We start from the raw sequence: 15,854 nt of genomic DNA, 5'->3' as shown, positions 1-15,854 counted from the left end.
GATAATATTATCTCAATATTTTGTATGTAAACTTTACATTTTGTTATTGAAAGTAGTAAAATTGTTGACAAAAAGTAAATACCGACTCATCAAAGCGAAATTTCCGAAAAGAGACAAGTGTATCGATTAGAAAACTTCGATATTTTGATATTAAAAGGGAAAGGTAGCACGTCGTAAATTTACATCACCTACAGACACTTCAAAGTAAAATGCGCTATATCAAGTACTTATAACTATTAAAAAGCCCATGTTCTGTCTCCAATATATAAATATGAATAATAATAAAGTGATGACTACTTAAATCACATAATAATTCAAAATAAACCCTTATAAAGTTGTAATAATTAGACTTACACTGAAAATAAAATAATAACAAAGTTAGTTTATCAATAATATCTTAATCAAATACATTGACGCAACTATCGGGAAAGCTCCTGTAACTTTATAAATATTCAACTACTAGAAGTGTATAAAATACCGATTTTTATCTTCATAATATCTGACAAGCTGATATATCAATAACACTTAATTATAATACATTAAATACTAAACTTTAAGTATTGCTTATACAATTAAAATGTAAGAAAACATCGCTTCCAGTGAGATTAATATTGATAAATCGACCCTCTCTACCTGAGGTAGGTGGGGCAATGGCAAGTACAATGTGATAAACGTAAAATTATGACCCCAGCTGATATGACGATAAGATTTATCATCCTTTGTTGTTTAAACCACTGCGTTTAAACCGCATTCAGTTGAGCGAACATTAACCTTTAACCCAGCAAATTAACCTATGGAAATTCCGCAGCAAACAAATACTTCCACGCTTGCCTAAATTATGCCTCAAGTTAAGTTCGATGGTCAATAAGGAAGCGCTGGCAATGCAAACGGAATACCTGACTTAACTGGAATGATATGTGAGATATGGGAGAACGCGGAGCAGACGAGGAGCAGAACAGGTTAGCAGACTCAGACGCAGCCGCAGCCGCATAATTACCTGCTTAGTACAGATGGATGAGGAAATAATAGTAATCACTTGTCCGGATAAGTCTTAGATAATAGCAAGAAGTTATTAAGAAGTCGGCCATAAAGTTGTTCTTCATTAGAGTGAAATAACGAGTGAGACGAGAACTAGTTCTGCATGCAAAATGGTCTTATCTTTACTTTTAGGTATTTTAGTTTATTTTTTACAACCGCACTCAATAGTGGGCATTTCCGGCAAACGACCTTTGCTCCGACTGATAATCGAGAGCTCGAAAAAATATTACAGCATTTTTGATTAGCGAGACAATAATCATTTGGCCCCCTTGCCCCCTAATCCCCCGTCTAATCGCTGTCGTCACACGTTCCCATTATCAGCTCACCCCCCTTGACTTGCTGGACCCTGGGAATAATAATGAATTCATCTGCGAATGAATATAAGAGTCGACATATAAGTTGCGCTAATAGAAAACCCAAACCAACAGTAAAGTGCAATAAATTATAACACCCACACGGGTTAACGATCGAGGGGGTCAAGGGGGTACCACAACAGGCGTTGCAATTATACAATTAGCGCAATGAGAGTGCAACGGAGATAGAACGATGCCGACAGAGACACAAACAAAATGCTTGAATATATTTGCAATAATGAAAATAATTAGAAATTCAAATTCAATAAACGTAAAAAGGCAAAACAATAAATAAAAGGCAAAGCAAAAAAGTAAGCAAAAAAAACCAATACGGTAAATAGAAAAACTCATAAATAACCGGGCAGAACTCATAGATATTTGCATAGATTAAAGCGTAATACCTATGACTGTGTAAGTCAAAAGCATATACCCATAGATCAGAATGGAAAAGAAACCAATTTACAAGCAGCTGAAGAAAAAAAACAGCATTTGAATCCAGAGAAACATGTGTACAATTGCTAAAGCAATTGGCATATAGTTTTCAATTAATGAAATCATCTGTTACTTAGCAAACACAATTGGGAATACCTTACCATATATGTACCTATATTACTTCAACTAAGGTAATATTTAGATCTCGCTACTATGTAAGTTAATAAACCTGTAAGACCCTACAATTTCGTATGAACTTAAAACTAAAATGTACTTTACTTTGACCTTTAGTTTACTGAGGAAGAGAAAATAATAGCGTTTGAATGAATAGGTTTGCTTAAAATGTACTAGATTTAAGAGTCATTTCAAGGTAATATTGTTAAACTATTTACACAAAGTAGAGATTATTTTTCGTAATATTTCTATATTCTAAATAGTTCAAAACACAAGCATTTATAATTAGGAAAAATGGTTAAGAGATCTCCAAATTATTATTTCTAATTCTTTCAAGTATTAAATTTTTATTTATAAGTCACTTTATGCTATTAACTAAATTATAAGTAAAATTAATGTTTTTTTTTTTTTTTTGTCACCTAAAAATGTCGGTAAATACTTTTTCAATGATTTCCAAATGGATCAAATAATTAATTTGCAAACTGCAAGGGTATATATTGACTTAGTTTTCTATCTCGTTTTCGAAAAAATTCAAAATTTGGAACATGAAATAGAAATTGAAGTTTTTATCTGAATTGTTCCTTTTTTTCGAATGTGTGGGTACTGAGATACTCGTAGCTTCTCTCGGGACAACTGAACAAACTTTGAAAATGCAAAAACCCATTGGCAAGTCCAAAGCGGCGGATTATTTATTTACGTGTGTTCTCTTTTTTTTCGATTTTTCTTTTTTTTGTATTTGTATATTTTTTTGTTTGGTATTCTCTTGACTTGGCCAAAAAACCAGTTTTTCACTAGCTCACGCATTTCGGCACTAACGAAATACAGCAACAACACAGCCGTGTCTGACCATTAAACCGAAAAATAAGCCACGAAATAGACAACCAACAAACGCTCTGAGGTTACAAATTCTGTTGTTGCTGTTTCAGCAAAAATAAAGCCACGACCAGCAAAAATTAAAGAGCTCTCCATAAAGAGCTCAAGAGACTCAACGCGCTCAACTCAACTGGGGCCAGCCGGAGCTCTTATCTTTTGGGGGTCCGGGCAAAAAACAAAAATATGGCCAACTGAGTGACTGGCTTTTTGACCAACTGTCGGTTTTTTTTTCTTTTGCCCCTGTTTTGGTCTCTGTTTCTGTCTCGGCCTCCTCTCTTTCGGCTTTGGGCTTCTTTGCGACGCTGTTCTACCTGTTGACTTGGCCGTTTTATTACCAACTTGTCACACTGACTGAGTTTTCCCAACTCGTCTCGAAACTTTACGATGTGTCAAGTATTTCTTTGTCAGTATACTTACAATCGGACACTCGGACACCCTTTATCTTTGCTTCAAAAGATGTAACAAAAAATACAGCTAAACAAAAGCAAAAGTAACATAATGTATAAATGAAAGTTCGGTAACTTATCTAAATTATTTCTTTGCATTATATATCTACGAAATATGCGAATTGTTTCTCCCAATAAATATATATATGTATATAACAAGCAAAATATAAGCACACCACACGTGTCGAGAATATTATATATTGAATGGCATTTTATGAAATTTTCCTCTTAATTTATGTCGTATTAAATATTGTCACTTAGCCAATCTTTATTTCTATTTCACAATTGATCATTACAGTCTCTGAAATATATACATAAGCCATAAAAATACTTACTATAAATCGAATAGAATATATGTATTTAAGATATTCTCTTACATTACCTTGTCTGATTAATTAAAACTTTAAACAACTTAAATTTTAAGCTATTAGTAATTTTCCACAAATAAACATTTCCACAGTTTAGAGTATTTTGTTTATTTGGAAGCAAATCGAATTGGTTTTTATAGCTTCCAACTGACCTTAACAGAGACCGAATAGCTAGAGATTAAGATAAAAAGCAAACCAATACCAGAAAATAGATATATCCGATTATGGTTGTGCATATATACATCTATATATGCTAATGGGCGGTGCACGCTTCAGATCGCGATCCGATGCCAGACCGAGAAAGAAAGAAAAATACAGACAGTGACTGGAAACTGGAGACTGGAGACCGGAGATCAAAGATCGGGCCAGTCTGAAAGCGAATGCATTTTATTGGGGGCGTTTGCCATGAGATACTTTCGTACTGCCTCCTGTTATCGCGGCAATAAAAATCAGCTGGGTTTCCCTTGCCCGAGTGCAGTTCAAAGCTTACATAAGGCTCTGACTATAAATATAAACTACGGGACAAAGTAATGTCGAATCCGATGACTAAATGTGCTCTAAAAGTCTCATAAAATGCTTATGTAATGCCTATACTCTTGGCCAGGAGCTAACCTAGCAATTTAGTGTAGTTTATGACTTCCTTCGACAGCTCAGGTGATAATCATTCTTTGATCTCGTCGCACAAATCCATAATCTTTTTAAATTGTATGGCAAATGTTTGTGATTAAAGTTAAATGTACAGCTTACTGGCGAGAGACATTAAATATTGCTACTTATTATGAATATTCGCGCATATCTGATACTATCAGTTTTGTTCCCATTCCGCCTCACTTTTGAATAGTAATTTCGAATGAAACGATCAATTTATTATGCTGATCCCGATGCGGTTTTCGATGGTTTTCTTCTTATTTATTAAATGGCATTTTCAATTTATGAATGAATATTAACAAGCAAATAAACAAGATTGAGATCATTTACTCAAAGTTTAAAGTTAACTGAATAATATTATCGATACTAACTTTGTTTTCTGTTTCAGATCTGTAAATAAACGCTGTTGTTGACCAGATATGGCGAATGTTGTTTTACCTTAGGTAAACAATTTGGTTTGGCTGATTAATGGCCCTTTGCTCGGCACGTTTTAACTTAGTATCGAAAGTTATCGGGGAATCAGACGGTATTAAGTCTAATATTATGGCAGGTCGTGACTTTCTGGTAAAACAAACTGAATATTCCTACTGTTTATGCAGGTGTTTAAAGTGCATTTGAATGACATGACGAACAGTAAAACACCAAGAACTGAATACATATAGCTAGTTATATTCGCGCTAACTTTAATCTTTGCAAACTTTACGACTTCGGCCTGGGCTTGGGCTGTGTGACTGGAATGAGTTTTGGTTCTGGTCGCGATTAGATAAGCAAATTTATAATGCCTTCGGGGCGACATCAAATGTAAATTCTGTCTGCCCAGTGATAATATTGTTAATTGCCATTTTGCTTTGTTTGTTTGCCTTTCGGTTTTTGGTTTCGTTTGAATTTTGCTTCGGATTCTGTTTTGTTTTTTATTTAGACTGCTCGCATGCGTGGAAGTGTGATTGCCAAATCCGGTGGTGGGAGGGGGGGCAATCAATCAATGAAAAGGTTTTTTTTTATAATAAAGAGCTAAGCCTTTGAATAAATAAAATAAAATATTTTGCAGGCACGAGTTTCGATCGGCACACGCTTCTCACACAGCCCTAGGTGTTTATTCCAATGGATTCTATTGTGTTAAAGCTTTTGGTTTTGGTAGGGGAATTATAGAAAAAATTCAGTTAGGATTAGATTCTAAAAATATGAATAATTCAAAACAGTTAGTCAGCTTCGCTAGGGGATTGTCTACAGCTACAGGGTAAGATTATTCACAGTTTTGAATGAGATAATATATTGAAATTATAATAATTATGTTTTATATTTGATTTAATTATATTGATCTGTCCTGTAAAACAGTTACCTGATTGATCATATCTCTTTTCTTTTACTACTAGCATTGTGTTCTGTAACTGACTCATTGCCTTATTTTTAGCCATATTAGTTTACATAACAAACTGATGCCATCGATTCCACAAAAATGAACTAAAAATAAACCTATAAAGCTTACAATTACAAGTTCAATGACTATTTTGTCTCCAATTTCGATCAAGGTGCTCATATTGGAGCGTCGAAAAGTCGGCCAGACACGCCAATTATATGATCGTGCACAGATATGGCTTATGGGTTCTGAAACTAGTTTTACTCAGAAACTGTCTGGGACTTTTTGGACCGGAGTGCTTGTTTCCCCGCACTTGGCGAAAATTCTCAGTGAGTAACACACAAATAAACCAATAGCTTTATTTTAATTATAAAACAAAAGCATCAGAAATCTACGGGATTCCCAGCGCTCCCGCGAGGCTTCTGCGAAAATTCATTTAAAAGTTGAATGAATGATTGAAGCGAACTAAGCACTCACCCGATTCGCAAAGCTCACCGCACACCAAACATCAGAAACATTTATATTCTTATTTAATTATAGCCTTAAAGGCAACAAATGATTAGCAAATTAAATATAGAAAACGCACACGGATCAACTGGGGTGCTGGCTTTTCTCGGGGAGTTCAAGTGAATTTATTGCACTTTGTCAGCCCTGATATAGTGTATAAAGCGTATATGGCTTATAAACAAACAGAAACTCATGCGTAATTACAGCGAGTGATTGTTTGACACACAAACAATTCAATGTCAACAAGCGAAATCAATGGAAAATAGCTAACTAAGAGAATAAAAGCGCGTATAAGGCGGTTTTTTATTTATTTATAAATTTGCCGAACATTGGATTGTGATAACAATTTGAATTCAAATTTAATAAATTACTTTGTTATATTGTTAATTTTAAAAAAAGTTCAAGATTTTTGGGGTCCAAATCCATATGAACTGATTTATATGAATTACGATTTGCTTAAATAAAAATATTGATAATTTTTAAATTTGTTTCTTTTATTTGACATATTGTATTCTAATATTTTCTTTTATTAAAAAAAAAAAACAATCTTTCTTAAATTTAAAACAACAATAATTTTTCTTATCTGGCAACGCCTTTCAAAGAGAGCCAAAGTGAGCATTAGAGAGAACAGCAACAGTAGTCGTTTTGTTTGAAAACAGTGAATGTGAATTCTTTACGGCTTTTTGGCGAATGTTCGAGTGCCGAAAACATTTTCTGTTTGCTTTGCGGGCTGCTGTTAATGTTAACACACTTGAAATGCGGCAGAAATCAATTAGCAGCTTGCAAGGCCCTCGAAAACAACACATATTTTCAGCGATTTATATTCTTATTTTTTTTTTAGTAGTAACGTGCTAAATAAACGGAATAACACAGCTGACGCGCTCTCTCGCTGCAAGAGCTCTGCTCTCTCTAGCTCACCAACACAGCTGGAGCCCAGCTCGGCGGCGGCCATTGAGAAAATAAAAGCAAGTAAGAAATAACAAAAACGAAGCAAAATAAAAAGAAGAAACAAATTTCGCAACGCCCGAGATTTTTGTTGCTATCTCGTTTTGTCTCAAAAAAATAATAATAAAGTTAACGATGACGGCATTGACGCCCATTAACATGAATTTCGAGTCTAATTCCTGGGAAATGTTTTCTAATAAATAGACGAAGAAAAACACACAAAAACTTACCTCTCTTTGCTTTTGTTGTCCGCTTATTGTAACGAAGAGAGATGTGGAGAGAAATGGTGACAACCCAAGGAGTCGGGGGAGAGAGAGCACAAGACTTTCACAAAAATAAACTCAAACTGAGCGCAAAAAAACAACATTTATTTGCATTTGCTTTTCACTTCATTTCGTTGCACTTTCTCCGCACTTTTCACATGTTTTTCCATCCGCAGCGCTGGAAAATTGTTTTCGTTGCGTACGCTGTCTTTTAACTGCTCATTGCTGTTTAATTTTCCTTCTTTTTTGGGCCATTGAGCAATATTTTTTTTGAGCACTAAACACACACACGACGCAGCACACACACAGGCCCGTGGGGCACTTACACGTACGCGAATACGCTTAGCAATTGACTTGCATTATTTTCAGCATTCTGCATTATTCCGCACTATTCATTCTTTTGCTGCCTCGACGAATTAGCCAAGTTTTTCGTTTTCGGATGGAAAAACAAGGCAGAAATATGGTTTTTCCCTGCTGTTTACACGCGTTTTGCTTTCCCAACTGCTTCGCCCGCTCTCCCAATTGGAATGAGTGGAGGTGGAGAGAGCCAGCGAGAGCGCTTCGGCGCAGTGTTGGCCAATGTGTCGCGTTTAGCTTTTTTCAGACTAGATGTGGCATTTTTAGTAGCATTTGGCATATATTATTTTCATGTCCATTTAGCAAAATCGAAATCGTAATATCAACTATTTATTTTATGAGAAAAATTAGCTTAATAGCTCAATTAAAATTTATTTTACTTTTACTGGTATAAATCGTTATTTTTGCTATATAAATCGAATAATTTCAATACCGTGCTCCAATATCGAAGTGGAAGAGTTTTTTTCATCAAACTCCGTTAATTAAATACTTGTTAAGACCAAGAAAATTTGAAATTCGTCGAATTAATAATAAATTGAATTTAATTAAAATTTGTATAAATAAAAAAAAAATTTATATATTGTTTTTCGAAATGTTATTATCTTGTTATTCAATCTTTTGTTATTAAAGTTTAGCTCATTTTTGCTCAGAATCTAGCTTGCACGATCGACCTCACATGGCAGCACTAGTGTTGACGGAGATTATCAAGCCAAGCGGTCACACTGCCAAAATCAGCTGTTTCAAAAAGCAACAATAAACAGGCAGGAAATTCTATTTTTAATTCTCTGTTCTATTTTTGAAAATGTTATTCACTTTTGTTTATATTTATAATATAAACATATGTTTTTTGTTTGGAAATTTTACTTTCCTTTATTTTTCTCTAGTATTTTCTAGAGTTTCTAAAATTCCGAAAAGCGTTGTAATTTTCACAAACATTTTAATATACAAGTAATAATGAATTTAATGATTTGTAGTGTTTTAAATATATGTATTATAAATAATTTAATTTTACAATGAATTTAAGGAAAATTGTTTTAGTTGAACAAATGGAAACATTTTTTATTTAATAAATTAAGTTTTCCAAATCAATTTTTAAATTTGATCCGGTTCAAAAAATTGCAAATTTTATAAAACTTTTTAAGTTCAAGATCTAAAAATCATTGAAAGACAAACCTCTAAAACTAATTAAATTATTATTTATATGTTGTAAATTAAGCAACCTCTGCATACTTTTAGGGCTAAAAGAATACTTAAAAGTTTAATAATTATTTTGCAAGCCATGCAAAGTTCAGTAGCCCGAGAAATGCGTCCAGATAAAACGTGTCGGCAATAAGTTTAATTTATAGCCATTAAAAATACAAGACGCCTTCCCCAGCCGGGGAGTTAAGCTTTCAAGTCCACAGATCTCTGTTCGTGGAACTCATTAAGTGCTCATTACGTGCAGTCGACTGTAAATTTGGTTATGCCCCGAAATCGGCCACTCCTTCGACTCCTTTTATCCTGTCGCTGATTACTCTTGGTATTAACAAGCCTAGAATTTAATTACTCAAAACAAGGCACCAGGACCTAAGAGCCAGGAACCAGCAGCCGAAACCGAAATCGAAGCAGAAACAGGACCAGAACCAAAAAACAACACAAAAAGGGAAAGCCAAGACCGAGGCATAAATTGGACCCTTTTCATGTTGCGTTTGGCAAATGAAAGATAACTGAATGGTCTGGATACACCGAGGGAAATATGGCACCAGCACAATAATTTATTAATCAAGAGTTGGGTAAATCGTTCAATTGAAAAAGGTTCAATTGGTTTTATGTATCAGAATTAATTAAAGTTTACTAAAAAACACACCAATTTGGGATCTCAATATAGAGGAGTTAATCCAATAATATTTGATATGGTAAAAAGAACAATATATTGTACAAATTATAAAGGAAAAATGAAATGATTTTTAAATCATTTTTCACATTTTTAGACGGTATTGAGAAGATTTTAAAACCCGAAGTGAGTTCTGCGACCTCCCAAATTATTTATGTATTTTTCCACAGTGCTTCAAAAATCACAGTTTGGAAATCGAAACAATGTCTTCATCCACAGAGGTCCTCCTGGCAAATTGCAGCAATAAAATTGAAGAAATGTCCAATGGGGAATGGGCCAACGGAAGGATGGTGGAAGGGGGACGACAACGAGGACCACCACTGCCGACTGTTTGTTCCTGTCAACTTTCATTTGTTGCCGCCCGTTGATTACAGGCCCCATGCTCCCATTCCCATTCGCCCCCTTATATTTACCAGCTTTTACCCGCCCGCAGAAATTCGAAGTCAAGCGGAATAACAACAACATCAACATTTGCCACAGGATTCTGACAGGGGAGGAGGTTCGAGAGCAGAAGCAGGATACGGTGGCAATGCAGCCGGGTCCTTTTGCCCCTTGTTTTTGATGATGATGACAGCGACAGTGGCAGCGGCAGCAGCGTCTGTGGAAAAAGCGATAATGATGGCCCCTTTTCATTATTCGCAGGCAAAAGTGTTGCCTGCGAGTCCATAATGAGCACCAGAAATTCGCGAGCCGCGATAAGTGACAAACTGTAGGGAAACTTGGCTACGACGCACTGCATCCACCACATCCGGAGTAGCGGAGCGGGATCGCATAGCAAAATGTGAAAAACGAGTTTCCCCATTTTTTACAAATTCAAGTTAAGTATGGTTTTTGTCTGAGAATTATCAGAGAAGAATAATTATAGATATTAACTTGAGATTTAATGAACTTATCCGTATTATCTTATTTGTAACACTTAACTCATCCTGAAGTATAAGTTTACGGTAAAGACTAAGCTTTAATGGGTACTCATATTTATCATTCTACTAGAAAATATAATATGTATATTTTAAAAAAATTAAGCCAAAATGCCTTGCCTTGATTATGTACTCTGTGCCTTAACAATTAAAGCACGTTATTTTTTGTGATTTACCATGACACTGCTACTTTTTGGAAAATAGACTCTGATCCCTCTTATCCAGATTGGAATTTTCCATAGAGTTAGGACTTTAAGTCATTCCCAGAGTCCTTTTCATTGGATGCACCTGAGCAGGTTATAAGCAGACGAAGCAATCAAACGACAAAGGACGACAGAATAAAAGGACCAACTCCGGTCACAAGAAGCTCACCATCATCAACGGCCTTCGGACATTGGACATTGGACATTGGACGTGGGGACATTGGCCATCCTATCCCATCAACACAACTAATCCCCCGCATTCAACGAATGATGGACACATCTGATGGACACCCAGCTTCCAGTACCACCAACTCCGCAACGCCTCCGCACTTCATTTCCCCGGCAATCCCTGACGTTCTCCCATTCTATCCGTTGTTGTTTCACTTTTTCATTTCTGATTACAGACCCAAGGCGTACACTGTGGAAAATGGGAACTGAATGACCCTCAATTAGGGCTGACTTCTTGGCCAGACACTAGAGATCCACATCTTTATTTGCTTGCCCAAGACATCTCGTTATTTCTCAAGGTGCACTCCTTGCCCAGATGTTAGATGCTGTTGCTCCTCTTAGGAGGCTATGCCTTATGGTATATATATATATCCCTAACCATCCTTCGCCACAAGGACACTGTTTATCCCTGACAAAGACGTCGACGCACTGCCTACTGATTGCAGCCGTTGCCATTGAAAGCTGCTCCGGTGCTTAGTTCCCGGGTCTCTCTCTCTCTCTGTGGCCCTTCGTGTTTATCTTCCGGGGACGATTCCGGTTGCCTGGCTCTTGGAGGGCTGAGCAAACAGCCGGGTGCTGGGAGCAAAGGGTTAGACGCTTAAAGAAATATCAACTTGACCACCGGCTACCACTTGGTAGCGAGCCAATGAATCATTCATTTGACTTGCGAATCCAATTATTGCGTATACGCCCCACTGGACGGAGCTTAAAACTTTAAGCTGACAACAAATAAAACAACAAACGGGGGAAAACTACCATACATATACCATTCTGGACCACATAAATAATTGTCCTCTGCAGCTAACCGAATGTTTTGGCTTCTATCCTAAACTGGCGCCAGGCTCTGGCACTGATTTATCATCCAACGTAATTCGATATCGATAATATATAGATAATGACCTAAAAATGCTGCACACAGCTGACTGGTGAAATTAATGCCGAATGTGGTTGGAGGTCCTTCTCGGGGAATCATCATCATTGGTGGAGTGGAGAGCAATGTGTGCTCCTAATTATCGAATTCATTTGTTTTCAGCTGTTGAGTCTTCAAAAGGTAATTATTTTCAGTTTGTTAGCAGCTACAAATTTCACTAGTTTTCAACTTTTAATTGACACTTTTAATATGAGAACATTATTTTGAATAGAGGGGAAAATTATAGCATTCTGAATTCAACTAGATTTAAGGATATAATACATAATTGCTACAAGTCACGCCATCTTTAAATTAAAAAGCTTTTGTTATACTTATCGAAATGTTTACTGTATATCGTGCTTAATACTGTATTGGTAATATCATTCACAAACAAAATATCGCAAAATAACAATTTCCTAAACATGTTAGTTAAGATATTTCTATTCCCCCTTTGAATTTATTGATATATCACCACATTATCTATTTATTCCACTTATATCGCAACGTTAATTTATAGTTTAAATATCGTTAAAGATTCGATACATCGATTTATTAATTCCTTTTAACATTTATTCAAGATTGCCTTGATAAATAAATTATAATTCAATTTCAATAAATAAAAAGATACATATGTAACACATTTAAAGAACAACACGTGAAAATAAGCCATATGGAAATAAAAAAGGCTAAAACTAATCTATTTTGAATTGCTAATCGAATATTAATCGAATATTTCCTGATTGTATTTTAATTTATCTGCATTTTGAGCATTAATCTTTAATGCAGCGAACCAATAATCCACAACTGCAGTCATTATAGCTTACATATTAGTCACAAGTTTGTTTTTCTGTCAAAGGAGGTAAAGGAGGGGGAAATAAAGTAAATAAAGTGGGCGGTGACGGGTGGAGATCAATAACATGTTATAACACGTAACAAAGTCTGCGCTCGTCACGCGCGCCACGTAAAATCAGGCAAAAAAAAAACAAAGTCCTCAGAGGGGGGTAAAGCAAAAACAAAAAAAAAAAACAATAAATCGATTCGCCTTCAAAATGCGAACACAAAATAAAAAAAAATGCCAAGGAGGAAATATGGACGGGCTTCTACCGGGTCGCCTGCCACGGCAATAAAGCCAGAAATCACGCTGGGAGCATGCAAATCCCAAAAAGATTTCCACGCGCCCCTCCTGAACACTGCCATGAAAAATTTCATTTTGGCCCCGAGAGCAGGGACAAACAAAAGCCGAAAAAAGTGTTCGCATAGCTCGACAAAGGAACAAGTTAACTAAGACAAGGAATCCCAGGCAAAAACAATGGAAACGTGGATACACTTGTCATAAAAATAAGCTTACTATTTACTACAAAAATATGTATACGAAAAAATTATGAAATCTCTCTTAAATTATTCGTAAAAGTTAAGCAATTTTATTTTAGTCCAAATATCATGGTTAAATATACGTTTACAAAGTAAGTACATATATGTTTTCCGTTTGCTGAGCAACCTAAACACTTAGTTGGGAATTTTAAAAGGAAAAACCAGTGAGAACTTCTGAAGTAACCCCTTATTAGTTACCTCATTATTTTTTGTTTATGTATACGTATTTTTTTAATATAATTCCTTGAGGGTTTATGACTACAAACTGGTTTTACAATTAAATGAATCAAGTTCTGTATGTAATCTAGTTTGTAATATAGTTGTAGTTGCTAATTAATTCACTTGTTCTTGACATTTTAATACTTTTATATCTTCTTTTTTCAAAGCAAGTTCTGTGCTTATTTTTATATATTTTTCTCAGAGTGTATTTGATGGGTCTCTCAGAACGATAAATTCATATAAATCGCGTTAATTTAACCGCAAGCGCAGTTTAAACAACTCGAATGGTGTCGGGATTGCTGCTGCTACAGCTTTCCCAGCTGCTTTTCCGACTGGACCCGCACCTAAGCTTGATAAAATGTTGATAAAATGTCTCCGCAAAAGCTCAAGACAAATAACATCCCCTCCACCATTTCCAGCAGGAGGGCAAGGCAAAAACGATTGGAATCTAGAAAAATTACGTTGTGAAATGTTTGCCACAATTTGTTTTGCTTTATAATGAGTTATTTTGTATGCAAGGACAGACATTCCACCACCGCGTCACTTGAGCTGGTGGAAAAAGCCGTGAAGCTGGACGGCGGAAAAATGTGGGGAAAATAGGGGGCCAAGCCAAAGAGGCAATTTCGAGTTATCCGCAAAGCGTTTTTCCCCCCACTCTCAAACCCGACTCAACGCAACGATTTTGCTTCAATAATCCGGCCAAGTGTTGGCAATGCGCTTTTAATTGTTTGCAATTATTTTACCCATTAATTGCTTTTAATTGGGACATCCGTAATTAGTTGTTAATGTTCAGTGTTCGGTTTAACACTTTCAAATGTTCACACCTTCACGATCCGCTGACTGCAATTTAATAAGTATATTGAGGTCTATATTCAAATTTAAACATAAAATAATTTAGGTTTTTACGAGTTGAGAAAAGCAAAAAAAAATATATTTAATTTACTCGTGTCAATTTTATCTTTTTCTATTATTCTAAGTTTTATATAGGAAAGGCTCATAAAAATATCAGCCTCAATATTATATCGAAAATATCGTAAAGTGTGATATAATAAAGCTCCATCGCATAAATGTTTAAAAATCGAATGTCACGGTAAAATATTACAAAACTAAACTAAAAAGGAATATACGTAGAATATTCCAGGAATATACCAAAAATATATATGTAATATATCCTATTGTTTTAGTATACCTTTCTAAAAAATTATTACACTACATGAATTATTATGAAAAATTATGTGACTAAGAATGGAATTATAACTATAGCCGTGTGTTCTCTACTGTGGTAAGCGAGAATATAGGAGGGATCAGACCTAGTTCATGAATCATGTTTGTATTTATTACTATACACCCAATTATTTAATTATAATTTAAAGTAATACAGCAGTTTGTGAGAGGGATATATACATACAAACATATACTCAAAGGTAAAAACATAATATAATTTACAATTTTTTACGAATATTGATTTTTACCCTTACGATAGTTGCAAAACTGGCATTCTATTATGCAGATTTTTTAACCCTATACAAAATTCGACAAAATATTAAAATAAATCTTTTAATGTTTTGTAAAATTATCAACAATTCATAAATTGAGATTAATGCATCTTTGTCTTGGTTATGTTCGATTTTACATTCAAAGCCATGATCTATAGGTAACTGCAAGGGTATAAACACTTCGGCTTCTAGTAGTTAGCTTCCTTTCTTGTTATCAATCAATTTATTGATCTAATTTTAATAACATCTCAATTACCAAGTCAACTAAACTTTTTCCTCAACTTTGTATTTTGTATTTTCCTTTTAAATAAAAACTTGCGTTTATTTATTAGTAAACAAAACATTTCTTACAACCTTACTATTTCAGCAATAATATTAGTTCTTGTAAAAGTTTCCACAGCACAAACTTTCTGTTGAACAGAAAAATTGAACAAAGTTTAAATTAAGGTCACGAAATTCTCATTTATTTAAAATATACATTTAAGTCAAGGATTCGCTGCGAGGACTCTATGCGGAGCTTGGCATTGAAACGGCAATCGAGGCCGAAAGAAAGTCCTGAGACTTTGGCCTTAACTCGCCTTTGATGCCTCATTTGAGGCTGAGCGGGCCAAAAGGATTATTGTGTCCTTGCTCATTTAAGTTTTGCCTTTAAAAGTTTCACTTGATGTCGCGACTTTGCTGCCGAGAATTTGCTTCAGTAAAAAGTTGAATAAAAAACTTTGCTAAGGCTTCTCGTTACCTCTCTCACTTTCTCTCTGTTTCTCTGAAAATTCTCCCCGTTTTTTTTTTGGGTCTCTCTCTCTTTTAGCTTGTAAAGGTGCGACCAACCCTTGGACAAAAAAAAGGGGAAAAATATATAAAAATAAAATACCCCCA

At 35.1% G+C, this 15,854-nt stretch overlaps 1 protein-coding gene across 3 annotated transcripts in view; it reads right to left on the bottom strand.

Moving 5' to 3' along the window:
* The window catches only part of LOC110189550 (uncharacterized), a 68,978-nt gene that overhangs the window by 41,959 nt on the left and 11,165 nt on the right, over positions 1–15,854 (bottom strand). The window contains exon 1 of one of the 3 annotated variants that reach the window (XM_020959680.2): positions 7,372–7,972. The exons of 1 other annotated variant lie outside the window; for it this stretch is intronic. The gene's annotated coding sequence lies outside the window, so the exon portion shown is untranslated. Of the gene's footprint in view, positions 1–7,371; positions 7,973–15,854 lie in introns of those variants that run through there. One more of the 3 variants, XM_086838334.1, reaches the window with a different exon arrangement.

The sequence above is a fragment of the Drosophila serrata genome, unplaced genomic scaffold (assembly GCF_035046125.1).
Source record: "Drosophila serrata isolate PLE 108 unplaced genomic scaffold, ASM3504612v1 contig_347, whole genome shotgun sequence".
Lineage (NCBI taxonomy): Eukaryota > Metazoa > Arthropoda > Insecta > Diptera > Drosophilidae > Drosophila > Drosophila serrata.
The sequence above is the reverse complement of the archived record's forward strand: the minus strand, read 5'-3'. Positions and strand labels throughout refer to the sequence as shown.